We start from the raw sequence: 22,677 nt of genomic DNA, 5'->3' as shown, positions 1-22,677 counted from the left end.
CATAAGGAACTCACACAACTGAACAACAAAAAAAGAAACAGCCCAATCACAAAATGGGCATAGGATATGAACAGACATTTTCCCAAAGAAGATATACAGATGGCCAATAAACACATGAAAAGATGTTCAGCATCATTAATCGTCAGGGAAATGGAAATCAAAACTATACTAAGATACCACCTCACACCTGTTAAAATGGCTATAATCACTAAGACTAAAAATAACAAATGTTGGAGAGGATGTAGAGAAAAGGGAACCATCATACACTGCTGGTGGGAATGCAAGCTGGTGCAGCCACTATGGAAAACATTATCAAGATTCCTCAAAAAGCCCAAAATAGAAATACCATATGACCCAGCTATCCCGCTACTGGATATCTACCCAAACAACTTGAAATCCACCACCCAACATAACATATGTACCCCTATGTTCATAGCAGCACTGTTCACAATAGCCATGACATGGAAACAATCCAAGTGTCCATGGACCAATGATTGGATAAAGAAGATGTGTTCTGTACACACAATGGAATACTAATCAACCATAAAAAAGACAAAATTATCCTGTTTGCAACAACGTGGATGGATCTGGAGGGAATTATGCTAAGCGAAATAAGCCAGTACTGCGAAAGACAAACAGCATATGATTTCACTCATATCTGGAATATAAACAAACACATGGACAAAGAAAACAATTCAGTGTTTACCAGGGCAATGGGGGTAGGAGGTGGGCACAGGGAGTGAAGGGGAACACTTATGTGGTGACTGACAAGAAATAATGTACAACTGAAATTTCACAATGATGTAAACTATTACAAACTCAATAAAAAATAATAGAAACTTTAAGAATTTCGAATCAAGAAAAAATATGTATGTATTTCAAGTATATTTTTCCCATTCTGTGGTTTGGCTTTTTCTTTAGTTAATGGTGTCTGTTTATAAGCAGAATTTTTACTTTTTATGAAGTGCAATTTATCAACCTTTTCTTTTCTTTCTTTTTTGTTTTTTGTGAGGAAGATTGGCCCCAAGCTAACATCTGTGCTCATCTTCCTCTATTTTATGTGGGATGCCACCACAGTGTAGCTTGATAAGCAGTGCTAGGTCCGCACTTGGGATCTGAACCTACTAACCCTAGGCCGCCAAAGCAGAGTGCATGAACTTAACCACTATGCCAGTGGGCCAGGCCCTTTCTTTTCTTTAAGATGCACTTTTAAAAATCAGGTTTTTCTTACAATTGCTGTACTCCAGGTTGCAGTTGTTACAAAGATGTCGTTGCTTGTATATGCTCAATGTGATCATTAATATTCATATTTGCTTCAACTGAGTTATGTGGACTGTTGGTACTACATGTGTTAATTTTAATTACCATTTGAAATGCTCCATACATTTAACAGTGAGATGACAGGAACTGAGAATTTACTATAAAATACTTCATCAAATTTAAGAAAAGTGGCGGTTCTCTAAATATTGATAACTTTGAAAGTTGGGGGATGAGTAAGTTATACTATCCTTTTTACTTTGTGTCCCTTTCAGAATTCCCATGATATTAATTAATTTATTTAATTTATTTTCTTATTACAGTAACATTCGTTTATAACATTATATAAATTTCAAGTGTACATCATAATATGTTTCAAGTTCTGTGTAGATTACATCATGTTCACCACTCAATGACAAATCACAATCCATCCCCACACACACATGCTTATTCATCCCTTTTGCCCTCTGCCCTCCTCCCTTCCCCTCTGGTAACCACCAATCCAACTGATACATATTTAAAGCCTTCAAAAACTGCATCATGATTAAAGATTGAAAGGGAAACCTATTGCATAACACACAGGCACAGAAATGGAGCAGAGTGAATAAATCTGATAATAGCGAGGCAAATATTTGTCACTAGAGAATTATCACAAGTTCCTGATTTTTGCAATTCAACAATCAAGTGCTCTACAGAACCTAAGAATGGAAGGTATCCACAAGTAGGTAAAATGATTTTATGTTTTTTTATTAAGATATTTGCAAAGTGGTTATTGATCACACAGAAAATAATGCAATTGAAAGCAGAGAAAACTGTTAAATTCCTCAGAACAAATTTCAAAGCAATGGGCAGGAGATTGTATAATCATTTCATGCATGCTGCAAAACTCTTGTGATGGCATTGTGCCATAATTTAATTGGCAATACTATTTATTTCTTAGTGGTATATAAAATAGTGGCACATCCTACAATCTATGACATCTTAGATTTAATGAAATATACTAGTAACTACCTCATGAGGTTGTTGTGGGAATATAATGAGTTCATGCCCAGTAAGCTAAGTGCCTAGTATATAGGAAGCACTCAATAAGCATTAGTCAATATTTGTCACAACTACCATTTTTAAGTGGCTGCAATTTTTAGAACTTTATATTAACTAAAATATAAATTATTTTACCCACTTTACAGATGAGAAAACCCTTTTATACAGAGATTATTTTTCAAGGGTTGCTAAGTGATTGTGAAGAATTTGAACACAAGTAAAATCTGTATGACTCTAAAACTCATGAGTTTTTTCCCTTTCTTTTTTTGTTTGAGGAAGATTGTTGCTGAGCTAACATCTGTGCCAGTCTTCCTCTATTTTGTATGTAGGACACCACCACAGCATGGCTTGATGACCCATGTGTAGGTTCATGCCTGGGATCTGAAACAGTGAACCATGGACCACCAAAGCAGAGTGCAGAAACTTAACCACTATGCCACCAGGCCAGTCCCTGAGGTTTTCCCCTTTTGCCATGTGTCTTACAGCATAAACCTGTATCCGTTTGAGGATAACAGAAGGAAAGCAAGTTTCTAAATGGAGGGCAATCAGTCACCAATTATTTATTGACTGTCAACAATGTTGTTGGCCCCAGCCTTGCTGCCACAGGGTGACAGAAGGAGAGCGCAACAAATCATATTTGACTTTACCATCAAGTTAAGAAATAGACTTGCATGCAGAAAGAAACACTACTAAACTCTATAATACTGGGAACAAAATAATTTCAGGTGCAGGGGTCCTATTATTGAACAACCTGTTCAATAAGGTTTCAAAGCAGCTTTGTCATTGTCCTGTTCTCCTCTCTCCAGATCTAGGAGTTATAGGCCATATCATATCATAACTATGATCCCTGGGACAGGCTTTTAATCTGTCACTTCTGACAAAAATTAAATTTCAATTTGAAACCCCAAGAATGACCAATTTCATTCTGAGCACAAACTTAGGACATCTCTTTTCTCCCTTTTACTTTTCTCCATTGTCTTCAATAATTTTTGTTTTCCAAAGAAAAATGAGTACCACTGAAGTCTGAACCTTGGCCTTATGTTAGTCCAGTATTTTCCCTAGTCTAAGAGTTGAGCCAGATGTTTGAACACATAAAATACACAAATACGTTCTCTAATGTTTTATTACCCCTTTGAGTATTATGTGTAAAATGCTAGGCTTTGGACATATTGGGTTTTGAAAGATAGATGATAAAAGCTACCACTTCCTAAGTGGTTATATGAGCTTGTTCCTTGCAAATATTATTTTTTTTATCATTAATACATAGAAGGCATTTTTGTCCCCATTTAATTGTTGAGAAAACTGAGGCTCAGAGAGGGTGACTTGTTCAAAGTCACATTTTTTTAAAAAGATTTTTTTATTTTTTCCTTTTTCTCTCCAAAGCCCCCCAGTACATAGTTGTATATTCTTCATTGTGGGTCCTTCTAGTTGTGGCATGTGGGATGCTGCCTCAGCGTAGTTGGATGAGCAGTGCCATGTCCGCAGCCAGGATTCAAACCAACGAAACACTGGGCCACCTGCAGTGGAGCGCACGAACTTAACCACTCAGCCACGGGGCCAGCCCCCAAAGTCAAATATTTTTCATATGTTACAGCTATAATTCAAACCCAGATCTGTCTTTTAAAAGCGCATGCTTGGGGCTGGCCCCGTGGCCGAGTGGTTAAGTTCGCGTGCTCCGCTGCAGGCGGCCCAGTGTTTCGTTGGTTCGAATCCTGGGCGCGGACATGGCACTGCTCATCAAACCACGCTGAGGCAGCGTCCCACATACCACAACTAGAAGGACCCACAACGAAGAATATACAACTATGTACCAGAGGGGCTTTGGGGAGAAAAAGGAAAAAAATAAAATCTTTAAAAAAAAAAAGTGCATGCTTTATCCATGATGCCAAATTGTCCTTCACCTATTCATTCATTCGCAAAAGACATTGAGCACCTCCTGGAGCACTATAGAAAGTTCACAGAAATGGAGCTAAGATAGAATAGAAAAGTTGTGATTAAGATTTATTAACACAGTGAGTCACAGAAATGACAGAGTAGGCAGTTTCAAGATTGGGTTCCTCCAACTGAAGCAAAAATTACGCTGGCAAAAACAGAACAAATCAACTTTTTCAGAACTATAGTATCTAATTTAAGAAATACAGCAACCAGGAGATTGCTTAATGAAGAAAAAGTCTTCAAAATTTTGATAGAGAAAATGTGTGGCATTTTTGTTTATCTGACTGCCAACTGCCATTACCCAGCTTGGCAGTGGCTGTGGGTACCGTGACATGCCTTCCTGGTGTAGCATGCTGGTGCCACAGAGAGAAATACGGAACTTATCCTCAAAAACATAAGGCTGTGCATTTTGACCTGTCTGGCAGTTCCCTGAGGGACTGGTGCAGTCTGACCTTTGTTTTACTCCCTTTCAACTGGAATAGCTTCCCAGGTGGCATCTGTTTAAAGCATTTAAAGAGATATACCACCTGTAACTTCCTGGGGCAAGAGACAGCATCTGTGACAAGCAGCAGATAGACCCCAAACCCTGGGAATAGGGAGGCTAGGAGGAAGATTCTTGGGGGAATAAGGGTTTAGAAAGGTGGTCACATATAATGGGGAATCCAAAGTGTAAGCCATATGCCCTAGGCAAGACACATGATCAAAAACGAACTTGAGAGGATTCTAGACTTGCACCTTCGCCTTATCTCCATACGAGCAGCAGGTGAAGGCTAAGGTAGACTTATAGGTAACCTGATTGGCATCGAAGGAATGGTCCATCTCAGAGCCAATCTGCAAAGACTTAGTATTTGTATTTTTTGTTTTGCTGTTTTCCAATTTTTTTCTTTTTTCTTTCTTTCTCTCTTTTTTGTGCCGCAGTCATTTAAGAAAATTTCTGTAAGGCCACTGGCTAACCACTGAGATAACTAAACTAAGACTTCAGTGAGCACACAAAACAATGAATATAATCTTTGCAAAAATAGTTTGGAAAAGTCACTTTTTTTCATTTATTTGTTTATTTTCAGAGGTACATCATAATACATTTCCAATTCTGTGTAGATTGCATCATGTTCACCACCCAAAAACTAATTATAGTCCATTCCCTCACATTTGAGCTTAATCACCCCTTTTGCCATCCCTCCTCCCCCCTTCCCCAATGGTAACCACCAATCCAATCTCCAATGCTATGTGTTTGTTTATCATTGTTTTTATCTTCTACTTATGAGTGAGATCATATGGTATTTGACTTTCTCCCTCTGACTTATTTCACTCAGCATAATACCCTCAAGGTGCATCGATGTTGTCACAAATGGCCAGATTTCATCATTTCTTACAGCTGAGTAGTAGTGCATCGTGTATAAATACCACATCTTCTTTATCCATTCGTCCCTTGATGGGCACCTAGGTTGCTTCCAAGTCTTGGCTATTGTGTATAATGCTGAAATGAACATAGGGGTGCCAATATCTTTATGCCTTTGTGCTTTCAAGTTCTTTGGATAAATATCCAGCAGTGGGATAGCTGGATCATATGGTAGATCTATGCTTAATTTTCTGAGGATACTCCATACTGCTTTCCATAGTGGTTGCACCAGTTCACACTCCTACCAGCAGTGAACAAGGGTTCCCTTCTCTCCACATCCTCTCCAACATTTGTTGTTTCCTGTCTTGTTAATTATAGCCATTCTGATTGGAGGGAGGTGATACCTCATTGTAGTTTTGATTTGCATTTCCCTGATAGCTAATGATGTTGAGCATCTTTTCATATGCCTGGTGGCCATCTGTATATCTTCTTTGGAGAAATCTCTGTTCAGATCTTTTGCCCATTTTTTAATTGGATTGTTGGTTTTGTTGTTGTTGAGCTGTATGAGTTCTTTGTATATATGGATATTAACCCTTATCTGATAGATGGTTTGCAAATATCTTCTCCCACTTGTTAGTTTGTCTTTTTGTTTTGTTGATGGTTTCCTTTGCTGTGCAGAAGCTTTTTAGTTTGATGTAGTCCCATTTGTTCATTTTTTCTTTTGTTTCCCTGGCCCAGTCAGACATGGGACTTGAAAATATACTGCTCAGACTGATGTCAAAGAGCGTGCTGCCTATGTTTCTTCTAGAAGTTTCATGGTTTTGGGTCTTACATTCAAGGCTTTAATCCATTTTGAGTTGATTTCTGTGCATGGCATAAGGGAATGGTCTACTTTCATTCTTTTGCATGTGGCTGTCCAGTTTTCCCAACACCATTTATTCAAGAGACTCTCCTTTCTCCATCATATGCTCTTAGCTCCCTTGCCGAATATTAGCTGTGCATAAACGTGTGGGTTTACTTCTGGGCTCTCAATTATGTTCCATTGATCTGTGTGTCTGTTTTTGCGCCAGTTCCATGCTGTTTTGGTTACTACGGTTGTGTAGTATATTTTGAAATCAGGGAGTGTGATACCTCTGGCTTTCTTCTTTTTTCTCTGGAATCCTTTTTCTATTCGGGGTCTTTTGTTGTTCCATATAAATTTTAGGATTCTTTGTTCTATTTCTGTAAAAATGTTGTTGGAACTTTGATAGGGATTGCGCTGAATCTATAGATTGCTTTAGGTAGTATGGACATTTTAATGATGTTAATTCTTCCAATCCAAGAGCCCGAAATATCTTTCCATTTCTTTGTGTCTTCTTCGATTTCCTTCAACAACATTTTATAGTTTTCGGTGTACAGGTCTTTCACCTCTTTGGCTAAGTTTATTCCTAGGTATTTTATTCTTTTTGTTGCAATTGTAAATGGGATTGTATTCTTAATTTCTCTTTCTGCTACTTCGTTGTTAGTGTATAGAAAGCCAACCGATATTTGCAAATTGATTTTGCATCCTGTGACTTGCCTGTATTCCTTTATTGTTTCCAAAAGTTTTTTACTGGAATCTTTGGGGTTTTCTAGATATAAAATCATGTCGTCTGCAAACAGTGACAGTTTCACTTCTTCTTTTCCAATGTGGATACCTTTTATTTCTTTTTTTTGCTTGATTGCTCTGGTTAGGAGTTCCAATACTATGTTAAATAAGAGTGGTGACAGTGGGCATGCTTGTGTGGTTCCTTTTCTTAGAGGGATAGCTTTCAGTTTTTCTCCATTGAGAATGATATTTGCTGTGGGTTTGTCATATATGGCCTTTAGTATGTTGAGGTATTTTCCTTCTATACCCATTTTATTTATAGCTTTTATCATAAACGGATGCTGTATCTTGTCACATGCTTTCTCTGCATCTGTTGAGATGATCATCTGATTTTTATTCTTCATTTTGTTAATGTGGTGTATCACATTGATTGATTTGCGGATGTTGAACCATCCCTGCATCCCTGCAATGAAACCCACTTCATCATGATGTACGATCTTTTTAATGTATTGTTGTATTCAATTTGCTAGTATTTTGTTGAGGATTTTTGCATCAATGTTCATCAGTGATATTGGGCTGTAATTTTCTTTTTTTGTGTTGTACTTGTCTGGTTTTGGTATCAGGATAATGCTGGCTACGTAGAATGAGTTAGGAAGCCTCCCCTCCTCTTCAATTTTTTGGAAGAGCTTGAGAAGGATAGGTATTAAGTCTCCTTTGAATCTTTGGCAGAATTCACCAGGGAAGCCATCTGTTCCTGGACTTTTATTTTTTGGGAGGTTTTTGATTGCTGTTTCGATCTCTTTACTGGTGATCGGCCTATTCAAATTTTCTACTTCTTCTTGGTCCACTTTCGGAAGGCTGTATGTTTCTAAGAATTTATTCATTTCTTCTAGATTATCCAATATGTTGGCATATAGCTTTTCACAGTATGCTCTTATTATCTTTTGTATTTCTGAGGTGTCCATTGTAATCTCTCCTCTTTCATTTCTGATTTTATTTATTTCAGTCTTCTCTCTTTTTTTCTTGGTGAGTCTAGCTAAGGGTTTGTCAATTTTATCTTTTAGAATAACCAGCTCTTGGTTTCATTAATTTTTCCTATTGTGTTTGTAGTTGTCTATTTCATTTATTTCTGCTCTGATTTTTATTATTTCCTTCCTTCTACTGATTTTGGGCTTTGTTTGTTGTTCTTTTTCCAGTACCTTTAGATGCACTTTTATATTGTCTATTTGGGATTTTTCTTCATTCTTGAGGTAGACCTGAATTGCTATAAACTTCCCTCTTAGAACCACTTTTGCTGTATCCCAGAGATATTGGCATGTTGTTTTTTCATTTTTATTTGTCTCCAGGAATTTTTTGATTTCTTCATTAACCCAATCATTGCTCAGTAGCATTTTCTTTATTCTCCACATTTTTCTGTCTTTTCCAGTTTTCTTCCTGTAATTGATTTCTAGTTTCGTACCTTTGTGGTCAGAAAAGATGCTTGGTATTATTTCGATCTTCTTAAATTTATTGACACTTGTTTTTTGGCCTAATATGTGATCAACCCTGGAGAATGTTCCATGTGCATTTCAAAAGAATGTGTATTCTGTGGGTTTTGGATGGAATGTTCTCTATATATCTGCTAACTCCATCTGGTTTAATGTGTCCTTTAACGCCAGTGTTTCCTTATCGATCTTCTGATTGGATGATCTATCCATTGGTGTAAGTGGAGTGTTAAAGACCTCTGCTATTATTGTGTTACTGCCTATTTTTCCTTTTATGTCCGTTAATAATTGCTTTATATATTTAGGTGCTAATATGTTGGGTGCATAGATATTTGCAAGTGTTACCTTTTCTTATTGGATTGTTCCCTTTATCATTATGCAGTGCCTGTTTTTCTCTCTTGTTAGTTTTTGTTTTAAAGTCTATTTTGTCTAATATAAGTATTGCTACCCCTGCTTTCATTTCTTTGCCATTTGTATGGAATATCTTTTCCCATCCTTTCACTTTCAGTTTGTGAGTGTCTATAGGTCTGAAGTGTGTCTCTTGTATGCAGCATATACATGGGTCTTTTTTTTTTTTATCCAATTGGCCACCCTATGGCATTTGTTTGGAGCATTTAGTCCACTGACGTGTAAAGTAGCTATTGATAAATATGTATTTATTGCCATTGTGTAACTTTTTTTCTGGGTGTTTTAGTAGTTCTTCTCTCTTCCTCTCTTTTTCTCTTGCTCTCTTCCCTCGTGGTTTTATGGTTATCTTTAGTAATTTGTTTCATTTCTTTAGTCTTACTTATTTTCTTGCTTGTTATAGGTTTCTGATTTGTGATTTCCATGAGGATCCTATTTAATATACCATGCATAGAACAGTCTATATTGAGTTGATAGACTCTTTAGCTCGTCCTTTTTCTAAAAGCTCTACTTTTTAACTCCCCTCCTCTGCAATTTTCTGTTTTTCAAATCATATATAGTCTCTTTAGTGTGTGTCTATCCAGTACCCTCTCATCATTGAAATAGGTGATTTTAGTACATTTGTCTTTTAACCTTGATATTATCTTCACAGGTAGTTGATTTGCTGCCTTTAATATATTTTTACCTTATAAGTGAATTTTTTGCCTGTTTTTTTGTTGTTGTTGTTTTGGGGGGGTTGATAATTTTTTTATCTCTATTTGTGGTCATTGCTTTCCTGCTTGAATAAGTCCCTTCAGCATTTCTTACAGAACTGGTTTCTTGGAGATAAACTCCTTTAATTTTAGCTTGTCTGGGAAGCACTTTATCTCTCCTTCCATTCTGAATGACAACCGTGATAGATAGAGTATTCTTGGCTGTAGGTTTTTTCCTTTTAGCACTTTAAATACGTTGTGCCATTCTCTTCTTGCCTGTACGGTCTCGGCTGAGAAGTCTGCTGAAAGCCTGATGGGCTTCCCTTTATATGTCACTTGTGGCTGTTCTCTTGCTTTTAGGATTCTTTCTGTTTAATTTTTAACATTTTAATTATAATATGTCTTGGTAAGCCTCTTTTGGCTTATGTTGTTTGGAGCTCTCTGTGCTTCCTGAACTTGGATGTCTGTTTCCTTCCTCAGGTTAGGAAAATTTTCATCTATTATTTCTATGTATAAATTTTCTTCCCCTTTGTCTCTCTCTTCTCCTTCTGGGACACCTATAATCCAAATGTTAGCATGCTTGATATTGTCCCAGAGTTGCCTTAGAGTGTTCTCATTCTGTCTAATTCTTTTTTCTCTTTTCTGTTCTGCTTGGGTGATTTCCTTTAGTCTTTCATCTGGCTCGCTGATCCATTCTTCTGCTTCCTCTACTCTACAATTGAGTCCCTCAAGTGAATTTCTCATTTCCAGTATTGTATTGTCCATTTCTGACTGCTTTTTTTAAATATCTTCCACTTCTTTGCTGATGTGCTCACTGTGTTCGTCCATTCTTCTCCCCATATCTGTGAGCATCCTCATGATAGTTTGTTTGAACTTTTTGTCGAGTAGGTCACTAGTTTCTATTTCATTTAGCCTTTTTTCTAGGGTTTTTTACTGTTCCTTTGCTTGGAAAGTATTCATTTGCCTCCTCATCATGCCTCTTTCTCTGTGCTTATTTCTATGTATTAGGTGAGTTGGCTAGGTCTCCTGATGTTGGAGAAGCGGCCTCATGTATGAGACACCTTATGAGGCCCAGCAGTGTGCTTCCCTCTCGTCACCAGTCCAGAAGAACCAAGAGTGACCCCTTTGTGAGCTACTTATTATCTTCTGCTGTGGCAGGCTTGCTCCCACTGCAGGTACTCAGGGAGTCTAATCTTTCCTTCCCTTTCCAGCTGTTTGTAAATCCAGTTTGGGGAGCCTCAGCACTGTTGGCTGCAAAGCCTATCAGCACACTTCTATTGCAGTTTTCCTCTTAATTGGGTTGCTACCCAGTGTAGCTGGTTGCTAGGCTCAGGGGCCTACCATTGCTATAGGCCTCAAGCCTATAAGGCTGTTGTCAGTTCTCTTAGGAGTGCAGCTGAGTGGGGCTGGTCCTAGGCACTGGGGCACTCAATTGTTTCAGGCTTTGGAAGGTGGGGCTGATCCTTTTTATGGCTATATGTGAAACTCAGGTCTTCTGCTGCTGAAAAGCCTCACCCCCCACAGGACCACATACACCATCAACACAGTCCTGGTCAGGCACACTTCTCAACTCCCAGAGCATACCCTGATGCCACACTGCAGGGGCCCCCACTTCTTCACCAATACTCCCCACAGTTCACCTGGTCCTCACACAGGCCCTGTCCCACAGAGGCAGACACCCTTGCCTGCCTGTAGAGGATGAAGGCACCCAGTCAATGCAGGCTGAAAAGTAGCCTGAGAGCTTGCTGTTAGGTGGGGCAAGTCCCTAGGGTGGGTTGCCTGCCCTGGCTGAACTGGATTAAATCTGTGCTCTAGTGGGTGTGGCAGATCCCTGGGCTAACAGGCCAAGGGATGAACCTCAATGGTACCCACCAGGGTCTGTGTCAGCACACCTGGACCAGCTCAGAACAATTGTCCCCACCAATGTCTCAGTCTCCAGAGAGGTCCCTCCTCTCACCAAGATGCACCCAGAGCCCACCATGTGAGTCTTGTTTCACAAAAGCACTGTCAGCCTTCTCTCTGGTGATTGTAGGTTGCTTCAATGAGTGAGTTTGTGCATGGGCCCTTTAAGACCCAGGTCTTTTTAGCTTTCGGCTGATAGCTTCTCTGGGGGTGTCCCTGCTGCAGTCAATAGCCAGCAAAGCCAGACAGTAAGACCCTCATCTCAGCTGGGCTGAGTCTGAAGTATGCTTATAGCAGTATCAGCCCTGCTCCGGACATCACTCCTCCAGGGAGGGCTGTGTACCTTACGGTGGCTCCCTCCTGGCCAGCTGAGAAGCTCCACTGCTCCCAAAATTGGCTTTTTTCCTCTCCAGCAGGAATTTCTGCCTTCATCAGGACTGTCCCTTTTTGTGGGGGTTCTTTTTATCCAGTTTTAAGTTTTCAATCCGGGGTAATTTTTCCAAAAATTGTTGTTACTTGGTTGTGTTCATGGGAGGAGACGAGTTCAATGTCTGCTCACACTGCCATCTTGACAAGATCTGGAAAAGTCACTTTACAAAGGAAAAACTGCAGCCCACAATAAGCACCAATGAAAAATCCTGGGGAGGGAAGAAAATCTAATTTTCATAGTTAATGCATTATAATATTCAAAATGTCCAGTTTTCAACAAAAATTACAAGAGTTCCAAAAACAATGAAAGTATGCCCCATTCATGGGAAAAAAGAAATGGAAAGCAATCGTCCATGAGGAAGACATGATATTGAACTTCCTAGACAAAGACTTTAAATCAACTGTCTTAAATATTCCCAAAGAACTAAAAGAAAAAAATGGACAAAGAACCAGGAGAAGGATGTCTGAACAAATACAGAATATCAATAAAGAGACAGAAATTGCAAAAAGCAACCAAATTGAAATTTTGATGCTGACCAGTACAATAGCTACAATGAAAAATCCACTAGAGGAGATCAACAGCTGATTTGAACAGGCAGGAAACAGAATCAGTAAACTTGAAGACAGGAGAATTGAAATTACCAAGCCTGGAGAGCAGAAATTAAGAAGAATAAAGAAAAATAAACAAAGCTTAGGAGGCCTGTGGGACACCATCAAGTATACCAACATATGCATTATGGGAATCCCAGAAGGGGAAGTAGAAGGAGAAAAGGGCAGTGGTTTCCCCTGGGGCCTCTGTTCTCTGCTGGACATAAGAAGAGTTGTTGATTTTTACTGTGTTATGATTTTTTCTTATTGTTAAGACAAGAATGATGACTTCCAAGATCCCAACATGCCATATTGGAAACAAGAAGGTCTCCAGATATTGATTTTGATTAATAAATATAATCATCCTTAGCAGGGTGTATATGTGAGTGTGTGTGTTTGCTTGTGTAGTAGGGAGTAATTGGTTGTTTACAATTTGGTGTGGATTATTTTAATTACTTTGCCTTTCTCTCTCCTAACTTCTGGCTGAGATTCTACCACTGAGGGAGTTAGAAGTTCTTTTCCAGTTTTATTGAGATATAATTGACATACAGCACAGCACAAGTTTAAGGCATACAGCATAATGATTTGCCTTACATATACTGTGAAGTGATTACCACAATAAGTTCAGTTAACATCCATCATCTCATACATATAAGAAAAAGAGAAAAAGAAAAAAATGTTTTTTTTCCTTGTGATGAGAGCTCTTAGGATCTATTCTCTTAACAACTCTCAAATATATCACACAGCATTGTTACCTATAGTCATCATGTTGTGCATTACATACACAGTAATTATTTATCTTGTAACTGGAAGTTTGTACCTTTTGACCACCTTCAACAAGTTTCCCTCCTCCCATCTCCCACTTCTGGTAACCACAAATTTTATTTCTTTTTCTGTGAGTCTTTTTTTTTTTCAGATTCCACACATAAGTGAGAGTTTTTAATAAAGCTAAAGTTGAGAGGTTGAAGATGAGAGTCAAGCGTTAATGTTGAAAAGAGTTCACCTCACAGCGGTTGGGCTTGGGTGGAATACTGCAGTGGGAGTGACTTCAGACAACCAATGAGCTAAACCTGCCCAGGGGATAAGGGTAAACAGCTGTCAGGAGTTAGGAGAGGACCATGAATAGAAACAGATGAGAAGCTTCTAAAGAAAGACACTTTTCTCCTTAAATTCCTCCCATAATTTAACTCCAACTGTCATTTATTTCAGTCAGCCCATCTGCTAGCCAAAAGTTCTCTTTCTACAGTTTTCTGCTTTGGAAATCAGAGTGAAGCAGTTTTTTGTTCAAGGATAACTACCAATTTGACTAGGGCTTCTGGTGCAAGGATAGCATTCATTTCCTATGGGAGACTTATAAAATGGCCCAGTGAGAAAGGCTCTGACCAATAGAGACAATAATAATGAGCCAAATCTGTTAGAATGGCTCCCTCTGGAATTTGACCTAGAAACTAGAACTACTTTGTCAGTGATTAAAGGATAATTGAGAAGAACCATGAGAGAGAGAAACGGAGAGCAGTTGGTCCACCTCAGGAAAATATCAAATAACAAAAGAAAAGTATGTGAGGAAATATAATACCAGTTGAAAGATATGCTGCCTTATGAGCTTAGCTCAGGGCATTATTTTAACAAGCTGTTATGTATCCCCTAACAATCCTTAATTCTGTTGGTTGGTTGGTTGGTTTTGGTGACAGAGACTCACTATAGAAAAGTAGAAACAGAAATAAAAAAAACACATACTCAATATCCCAGAGACATATACTATTAACATTCAGGTATTTTTCATTCTTTCTTATCATATTGGAAGGAAGCATATATATGGAATTGAAGATGTTTACTGCCTGAGTAGCCGTACGTGTCACCCTTTATGATAAGTTACATTAATGTCTCAAGAAAAGAAGAAAAAACTTTCTATTTCCCATCTCATATATAAGGGGAAGTTTAGCTTCCTCTTAACACCTTGCAGAATTTAAGATGGGTTTTTGTTTCTTCTAGTGATGTCTTTCTCTGATCATTGCCTCTGCTGAATTAATCTTACTTTCATCCTAACACTGGTCTCTCCTCTACAGTCAATGATTTCCCCAAAAAAGACCTTGGCTCTTTTTAGATTGAATTTCTCAAAGCATCACTTACACAAGGCAGTTGTATGTTGCTCACAGTCTTCAGGGGATAAATGCTACCTAGACATACAGCATGTTTATACAGCTTTACAGCCATAAATAAGTATAATTTGATTTCTTCTCTGTCCACTTTCTGATGAAAGTGAGTAACGGTAAATAAAATGACTCAAGCCAATGAACCAGACACCCCCAAAGTATTTACTGAGCAATAACTATGTGCAGATGTTTTTTAAAAAGAGAATGACATACAGCTATTGTTTACATAATGGGCTCTTGACAATTTTAATCCAACTATATAATATTAAAGTCAGCATTCATTAATCTCTAAAATTTGGAATCAAAAGAAAGAAAGCCTCCTAGGATATTAAGCAAAATGATCTGTTTTATACGAAAAATCTCCTCATGAGGCTTTGTTTTGTGCTATGTTACCTCTCAGATCTTCTTTGTTAAAAGTGCTCCAAAATAGCCATTCAAATTTCAAATTTTCCCAGGTCAAATTGTGCCAGTTAGAGAGATAAGCATACAAATTAGCATTACAGTGAGAACCTATGAACATATGAACAAATGCTTAGGCTGAAAGAGGTACAGTTTTAAGTTCAGTGGGCCCTATAAGAATTCTAAGTATTTAAGGATGCTGCTTGTGTATCTTCCTGTCTCCTGTGCTTCGCCAGCGGCCAATCATCACCAATCAAGACGTGGACAAAACCTCCTGACTATAGGCAGATGGAACTAAACAAAGCAGTTCTCAGAGACACACAAATATTTCAAGGTTTTGAAATGATGACTCTAGACAAATTTATTCAAAAGAATACTGGTCTGAGAGATCTTCTGAACTAATCAGTCCCAGGGAACTGCTTGAGAATGGGTTTGTCTGGCCATCAGGATGTTTTGCTTGGAAAAATGTCTGTTCATAACCTCTGCCCATTTTTGGATTGGGTTGTTTCATTGTTGTTGACTTGTAAGAGTTCTTTGTATATTTTGGAAATTAACCCCTTGTTGGATATAGGATCTGCAAATATTTTCTCCAAGTTGGTGGGTTGACTTTTCATTTTGTTCATGGTTTCCTTTGGCTTGCAGAAACTATTTGGTCTAATGTAGTCCCATTTGTTAATTTTTTCTGCTGTTTCCCATGCCTGAGTAGACATGGTCTTTGAAAAGACACTGCTAAGACGGATGTCAAAGAGCATGCTGCCTATATGTTCTTCCAGGAGTTTTATGGTTTCAGGTCTTGTATTCAAGTGTTTAATCCATTTTGAGTAAATTTTTGTGTATGGTGTAAAACAATGGTCTACTTGTATTCTTTTGCACGTGGCTGTCCAGTTTTCCCAGCACCATTTATGGAAGAGACTTTCCCTTCTCCATTGTATGTTCCTGGCTCCTTTGTCGAAGATTAGCTGTCCACAGATGTGTGGTTTTATTTCTGGATTTTCAATTCTGTTCCATTGATCTATGTGTCTCTTTTTCTTCCAATACAATGCTGTTTTGATTACTATAGCTTTGTAGTATATTTTGAAGTCAAGGAGTATGATACCTCCAGCTTTGATCTTTTTTCTCAGAATTGCTTTGGCTATTTGGAGTCTTTTGCTGCTCCATATAAATTTTAGGATTCTTTCTTCTATTTCTATGAAGAACGTCATTGGGATTCTGATGGGGATTGCACTGAATTTGTTGGCTACTTTAGTAGTACAGACATTTTAACTACGTTTATTCTTTAATCCATGTGCATGCAATATCTTTCCATTTCTTTATATCACCTTTGATTTCTTTCAGTGACTTACAGTTTTCAGTGTATAGGTCTTTCCCCTCCTGCTTAAATTTACTCCTAGATACTCTTTTTAGTTGTGTTTGTAAATGGAATTGCATTCTTGACTTCTCTTTGTGCTAGTTCGTTATTAGTGTATAGAAATGGAACTGATTGTTCTAAGTTGATTTTGTACCCTGAAACTTTGCTGTAGTTGTTGACTATATCTAAGAGTTTTCTGGTGGATTCATCAGGGTTTCCTATATATAGGATCACATGATCTACAAAGAGTGACAGTTGCACGTCTTCCTTTCCAATTTGGACATCATTCATTTCTTTTTCGTGCCTAATTGTTCTGGCCCAAACCTCAAGTACTATGTTGCATAGAAGTGTCAAGAATGGGCACCCTTGTCTTATTCCTGTTCTCAGAGGGATGGCTTACATTTTTTCAATGTAAAGTATGATGTTAGCTGTGGGTTTCCCATATGTGGACTTCATTATGTTGAGGTACTTTCTACACCAATTTGATTGAGATTTTTTATTAAAAGTGGATGTTGGATCTTGTCAAATGCTTTCTCTGCATCTATTGAGATGAGCATGTGGTTTTTATTCCTCAATTTGTTAATGTGGTGTATCACGTTGATTGATCTGAAGATGTTTAACAATCCCTATATCTCTGGTGTAAACCCTACTTTATCATGGTGGATGATCCTTTTAATGCATTGCCCTACTTTTGCCAATATTTTATTGAGGACTTTTGCATCTATGTTCATCAGCAATATTGGCCTGTAATATTCCTCAGTGTTGTCCTTGTCTGGCTTTGGTATCACCGTGAAGTTGGCTTCATAGAATGAGTAAGGAAACATTCCATCTTTTTCCAATTTTCGTAATAGTTTAAGAAAAATAAGTATTAAATCTTCTGTGAATGTTGGGTAGAATTCTCCAGAGAAGCCATCTGGTCCTAGACTTTTGTTTTTTGGGAGGTTTTTGATTACTGTTACAATCTCTTTACTTGTGGTTGGTCTATTCTGCTTCTCTATTTCTGCTTGATTCAATTTTGGGAGATTGTATGAGTCTAAGAATTTATCCATTTCTTCTAGGTTACCTAATTTGTTGATGTACAGCTTTTCATAGTATTCTCATAATGTTTTGTATTTCTATGGGGTCTAATATAATTTCTCCTCTTATATTTCTAGTTTTATTTATTTGAGCCTTCTCTCATTTTTCCTTTTTGTTTTGTTTTATTTTTTATTTTTATTTTTTAACTAATTATTTATTTTCAGCTGTACACCATATTTCGAATTCTGTGCAGATTACATCATGTTTTGTTTATCTTTTCTTTTTTTTTTTGAGGAAGATTAGCCCTGAGCTAGCTACTGCCAATCCTCCTCTTTTTGCTGAGGAAGACTGGCCCTGAGCTACCAGCCATACCCATCTTCCTCTACTTTATGCGTGGGACGCCTACCACAGCATGGCTTTTGCCAAGCAGTGCCGTATCTGCACCCAGGATCCAAACCAGTGAACCTCTGGCTGCTGAGAAGCAGAATGTGTGAATTTAACTGCTGTGCCACCAGGCCAGCCCCTCTTTTTCTTAGTGAGTCTGGCTAAGGGTTTGTCAATTTTGTCTATCTTCTCAAGGAACCAGCTCTTAGTTTCATAGGTCATTTCTAGTGTTATTTTTTTTTTGGTTTCTATTTCATTTATTTCTGCTCTAATTTTTATTACTTCCCTTCTTCTGTTGATGTTGGGCTTTGTTTCTTCTTTTTTCTAATTACGTCAATTGGAGTTTAAGATTACTTATTTGAGGGTTTTTTCTTGTTTGTTGAAGTGGGTGTGGATTGCTATGTATTGCGCTTAGAATTGCTTTTGCTACATCCCATAAAAGTTGATATGTCGTAATTTCATCTTCATTTGTCTCCAGGTATTTTTTTTATTTCTCCTTTGGTTTCTTCATTGATCTAATGCTTGTTCAGTAGGTTGTGGCTAGATGGATTAAAAAACAGGACCCAACAATATGCTGCCTCCAGGAAACACATTTCAGCTCTAAAGAGAAACATAGGCTCAGAGTGAAGGGATGGAAGATGGTACTCGAAGAAAATGGAAAGAAAAAGAGAAGGTTCTGACATACTTATATCAGACAAAGCAGACTTCAAGTTACAAAAGGTAGAGAAAAATAAAGAGGGGTACTATATAATGATAACAGGGACATTCCACCAAAAGGACATAACACTTATGACTATATGTGTACCTAACACAGGAGCACCAAAGCATATAAAGCAAGTATTAATAGATCTAAGTGGAGAAATTAACAGCAACACAGTAATACTAGGAGACCTCAACACCCCACTTACAAAAATGGATACATCATCCAGACAGAAAGTCAACAAGGAAATAGTAGACTTAAATGACAAACTAGACCAGATGGACTTAATAGACATGTAGAACATTCCATCCCAAAACAGCAGAATATACATTCTTCTCAAGTGCACATGAAACATTCTCAAAGCCAGACCATACGTTTGGAAATGAGGTCAACATCAATAAATTTGAGAAAATTGCAGTCATATGAAGCATGCTTTTCAACCACAATGCTATCAATGTTAGAAATCAAGGACAAGAAAATAGCTGGAAAATTCCCAAATATGTGGAGACTACATAACATTTCTTGAAAACATTGCAAGGTAAGTGAAAAACCTGTAGCCACATGGGTCAAAAGACTATGGTTGAAACATTTAATAAACAAGCTAAAGTCTGGGAGGAAAAGCTGGGGAAGGTGTTTCTTTGGGAAATTAGAGCATTAAAGAGTACCTATGTATAGTGATGAATTTAGAATATTGTACTTATGCCCAGGAAAAACACAAACAGAAAAAACTGAGAGGACTTTAAGCTTTCCATTTAGCCTACTCTCTAGCTTTAGTGCATGTATGAAGATGAGACTAAGGTAGAGTTGTAAATTACCTGCAAAAATGTTAAAGGAGTATCCTAGCACAAAGCCATTCCACAAAGACTGGGAGACAGTTTTTTGTTTTTAGGTTGTGGAGTACTAAGAAATCTCTTTCAACACACTCGATGAACATAAGGTAAATGAGTAGATACCTCCATGACAACTAGACAAGGAATAGATTTTATGAAAAAATCATTTTAACTTTACCCCAAAGTGGATTATGGAAGCCTTCAACAATCAAGAAGAGCAAACAGTAAAGAAAGGAAATAATCTGATTTCGAGAGTTATCACATTATCATAATCAAATTTACAGTTTTCAACATCAACCTAAAGCACACAAAACACAAAATATAGAATGAAACAGGACAGTATTGTACATTCACAGGAAAAAATAAATGAACAGAAACCATCCCCAAGGAAGCTCAGACATTCTACTTCCTAGAAAAAGATTTTAAGTCACCTGTCTTATGCTCAAAGAGCTATAAGAAATCATGGACAAAGAAATAAAAGAAACCAGTAAAACAATGTATGAATAAAATGATAATATCAATAAATGGAAAGAAATTATTTAAAAAGACCCAAATACAAATCTGGAGCTGAAAAGTATCATAAAAGACATTAAACAAGTCACTAGGGACAATCAACAGCAGACTTGAGCAGAAAGAATAATTAGTGAACTTGAAGATATGACAATTAAAATTATCCAGTCTGAACAGCAGAAAATTAAAAAAATGAAGAAGCGCTAACAAGTCTAAGGGTCTGTGGGACACCATCAAATGGAATATCATACACATTAAGGGGGTTCCAGAAGGAGAAGAGAAAGATAAAGGGGCAGAAAGAATATTTGAAGATACAGTTGCCAAAAACTTTGTAAATGTGATGAAAGATATGAACGTATATATCCAATAAGCTAAAGAAGATAAACAGTGAGCAATCTGTTAATAAAACTGTTGAAATCTAAAGACAAAGAGAGAATCTTGAATGATGTCAGCAAGATGCTGGATTAGGAAACTCCAGGTCCTAATTCCTACACATGATGTTCAAATAAACAACTACAGACTGACTAAAATAACTTCACATGAGCTCTGGAAACTAGTCAAATATCTATAGCAACCAAGTGAATGTCCAATCAAGCAAAAGTCACATTCAAAACAGTAGGACATTTTCATGGCAGTTTTACTGACCCTTGACCCACACTCTCTTGAGGGTGCCTTGGTACATTTAGGAAGAGGCAACCTTAATCCTGTTTCCGTTTCATGGGATGGAAGAAGCAGAGTGAAACTTATTTGCATGATCTGTCCCGTCTGTGGGTAGACAGAGCAAATGGTTTCTGTCTTGCCTTACTTAGAGAACAGATAGAGAATGGTGGCATAGCTTGGATCTAAGGGTAGTGTAAGCTGTGGAAGGCAGTGATTGATGCCATGGCACATGAAAACTGCAGAGGGACTGAAGATCAATGAACACATGAGAAAAAGAGATTATGGGTAAAGAAAGAAAATAGAATATCAAAGGCCCTGAGGAGAAGTTAGGGTAACAATGTTAGGAAAGTTAGGACATTTAAAACCAGCTAGGGAATATCCAACACACACACACACACATGCACAAACACATACATACACAGACCCACATAGGACACATGGGCAGAAAAGAACTGTGAAGAACTTAAGCTTTCACCTCAGGTTGATCTCAAGGATAAGGAGATCATTAGGAAAGGTCTTCCACATCAGTTTGCAAAGACTAGCAGAGGTGGGAATTTTTCCAAATACCCAATTTTCAACAGAAGATCACAAGGCATACAATGAAAGAGGGAGATATTGCCCATTCTAAAGAACAAAATAAATTTATAGATACAGTCCCTGAAGAAACACACGCATTGGACTTATGAGACAAAACTTTAAAACAAATGCCTTAAATATGTTCAAAGACATAAAAGAAAACATGAACGAAGAACTAAATGAAATCAGAAAAACAATAAATAAACAAAATGAGAACATCAACAAAGAGAAATTATGTAACAAACAAAACATATTCCAGAGTTGTAAAATAAAATATATGAATGGGAAAATTCAATAGAGGTGGTTAACAGCAAACTTGACAGGCAAAAGAAAGAATCAGCAAAGTTGAAGCCAGGTCAGTTAAAATAATAAAGTCTTAGCAGAAACAAAGCATCAAAAAAATTTGAACAGAGGGGCCAGCCTGGTGGCCCAGCAGTTAAGTTTGCACGTTCTTCTTTGGCGGGCTCAGGTTTGCGGATTCGCATCCTGGGTGTGGACTTACCCACTGCTTGGCAAGCCATGCTGTGGCAGGCATCCCACATATGAAGTAGAGGAAGATGGGCATGGATGTTAGCTCAGGGCCAGTCTTCCTCAGCAAAAAGAGGAGGATTGGTGGCACATGTTAGCTCAGGGATAACCTTCCTCAAAAAGAAACAAAGAAAAAAGAGAAAAAAATGAGAACAGAGCCTCCTTGACTGTGGGCCTTATGGACCACAGTCAAGGAGACCAATATACTTATTATGATGGTTCCCAGAAGGAGAATGAAGAGAAAAGGAGAGAGAAATTATGACTGAAGAAATAAGGACTGAAAATTTCCCAACTATAAATAGGATAAACCAAGAGATACCTATAGCAAGACACATTATAATCAAAATCAAAAGTCAAAGACAAAGAAAGAATCTTGAAAACAGTAAGAGAAAAGTGACTCATAATATAAAAGTGATGCCCAATAAGACTATCAGCAGGTTTCTCAGCAGAAAACTTGGAAAACAGAAGGCAGTGAGATGATATATTTCAAGTGCTGAAAGAAAGATTCTGAAAACTAAGAATTCTATATCTGGCAAAAACAGCCTTTCAAAAATGCTGGAGAAATTAAGACATTCCCAGCCAAACAAAAGCTGAGGAAGTACATGACTACTAGATATGCTCTATAAGAAATGCTAAAGGGATTCCTTCAAGTAGAAATGAAAGGACAGTAGATAGTAACATGAAGACATACCAAAAAAAAGTTCTCACATAAAGTTAAATATACGGACACATATAGAAAACAGTGCTGTTGAAATTTTGCTTTATAACTCCATTTTTATTTTTATTTCTTTAGAAAATGAGACATAAAAAATAATGTCTATGCTAATGGGTACACAATATAAAAAGATATAATGTGTGACATCAATACCATAATTGGGGACTGTAAAGAAGTAGAGTTTTTATACATAATTGAAAATAAGGTGGTATCAATTT

General features: G+C 37.6%; 1 protein-coding gene across 4 annotated transcripts in view; it reads right to left on the bottom strand.

Annotated features, from left to right (window-relative positions):
* Positions 1–22,677, bottom strand: part of KLF8 (KLF transcription factor 8) — a 325,570-nt gene that overhangs the window by 215,262 nt on the left and 87,631 nt on the right. The gene's annotated exons all lie outside the window — the stretch shown is intronic.

The sequence above is a fragment of the Equus caballus genome, chromosome X (genome assembly GCF_041296265.1).
Source record: "Equus caballus isolate H_3958 breed thoroughbred chromosome X, TB-T2T, whole genome shotgun sequence".
NCBI lineage: Eukaryota > Metazoa > Chordata > Mammalia > Perissodactyla > Equidae > Equus > Equus caballus.
This window is presented reverse-complemented; position numbering and strand designations above follow the sequence as displayed.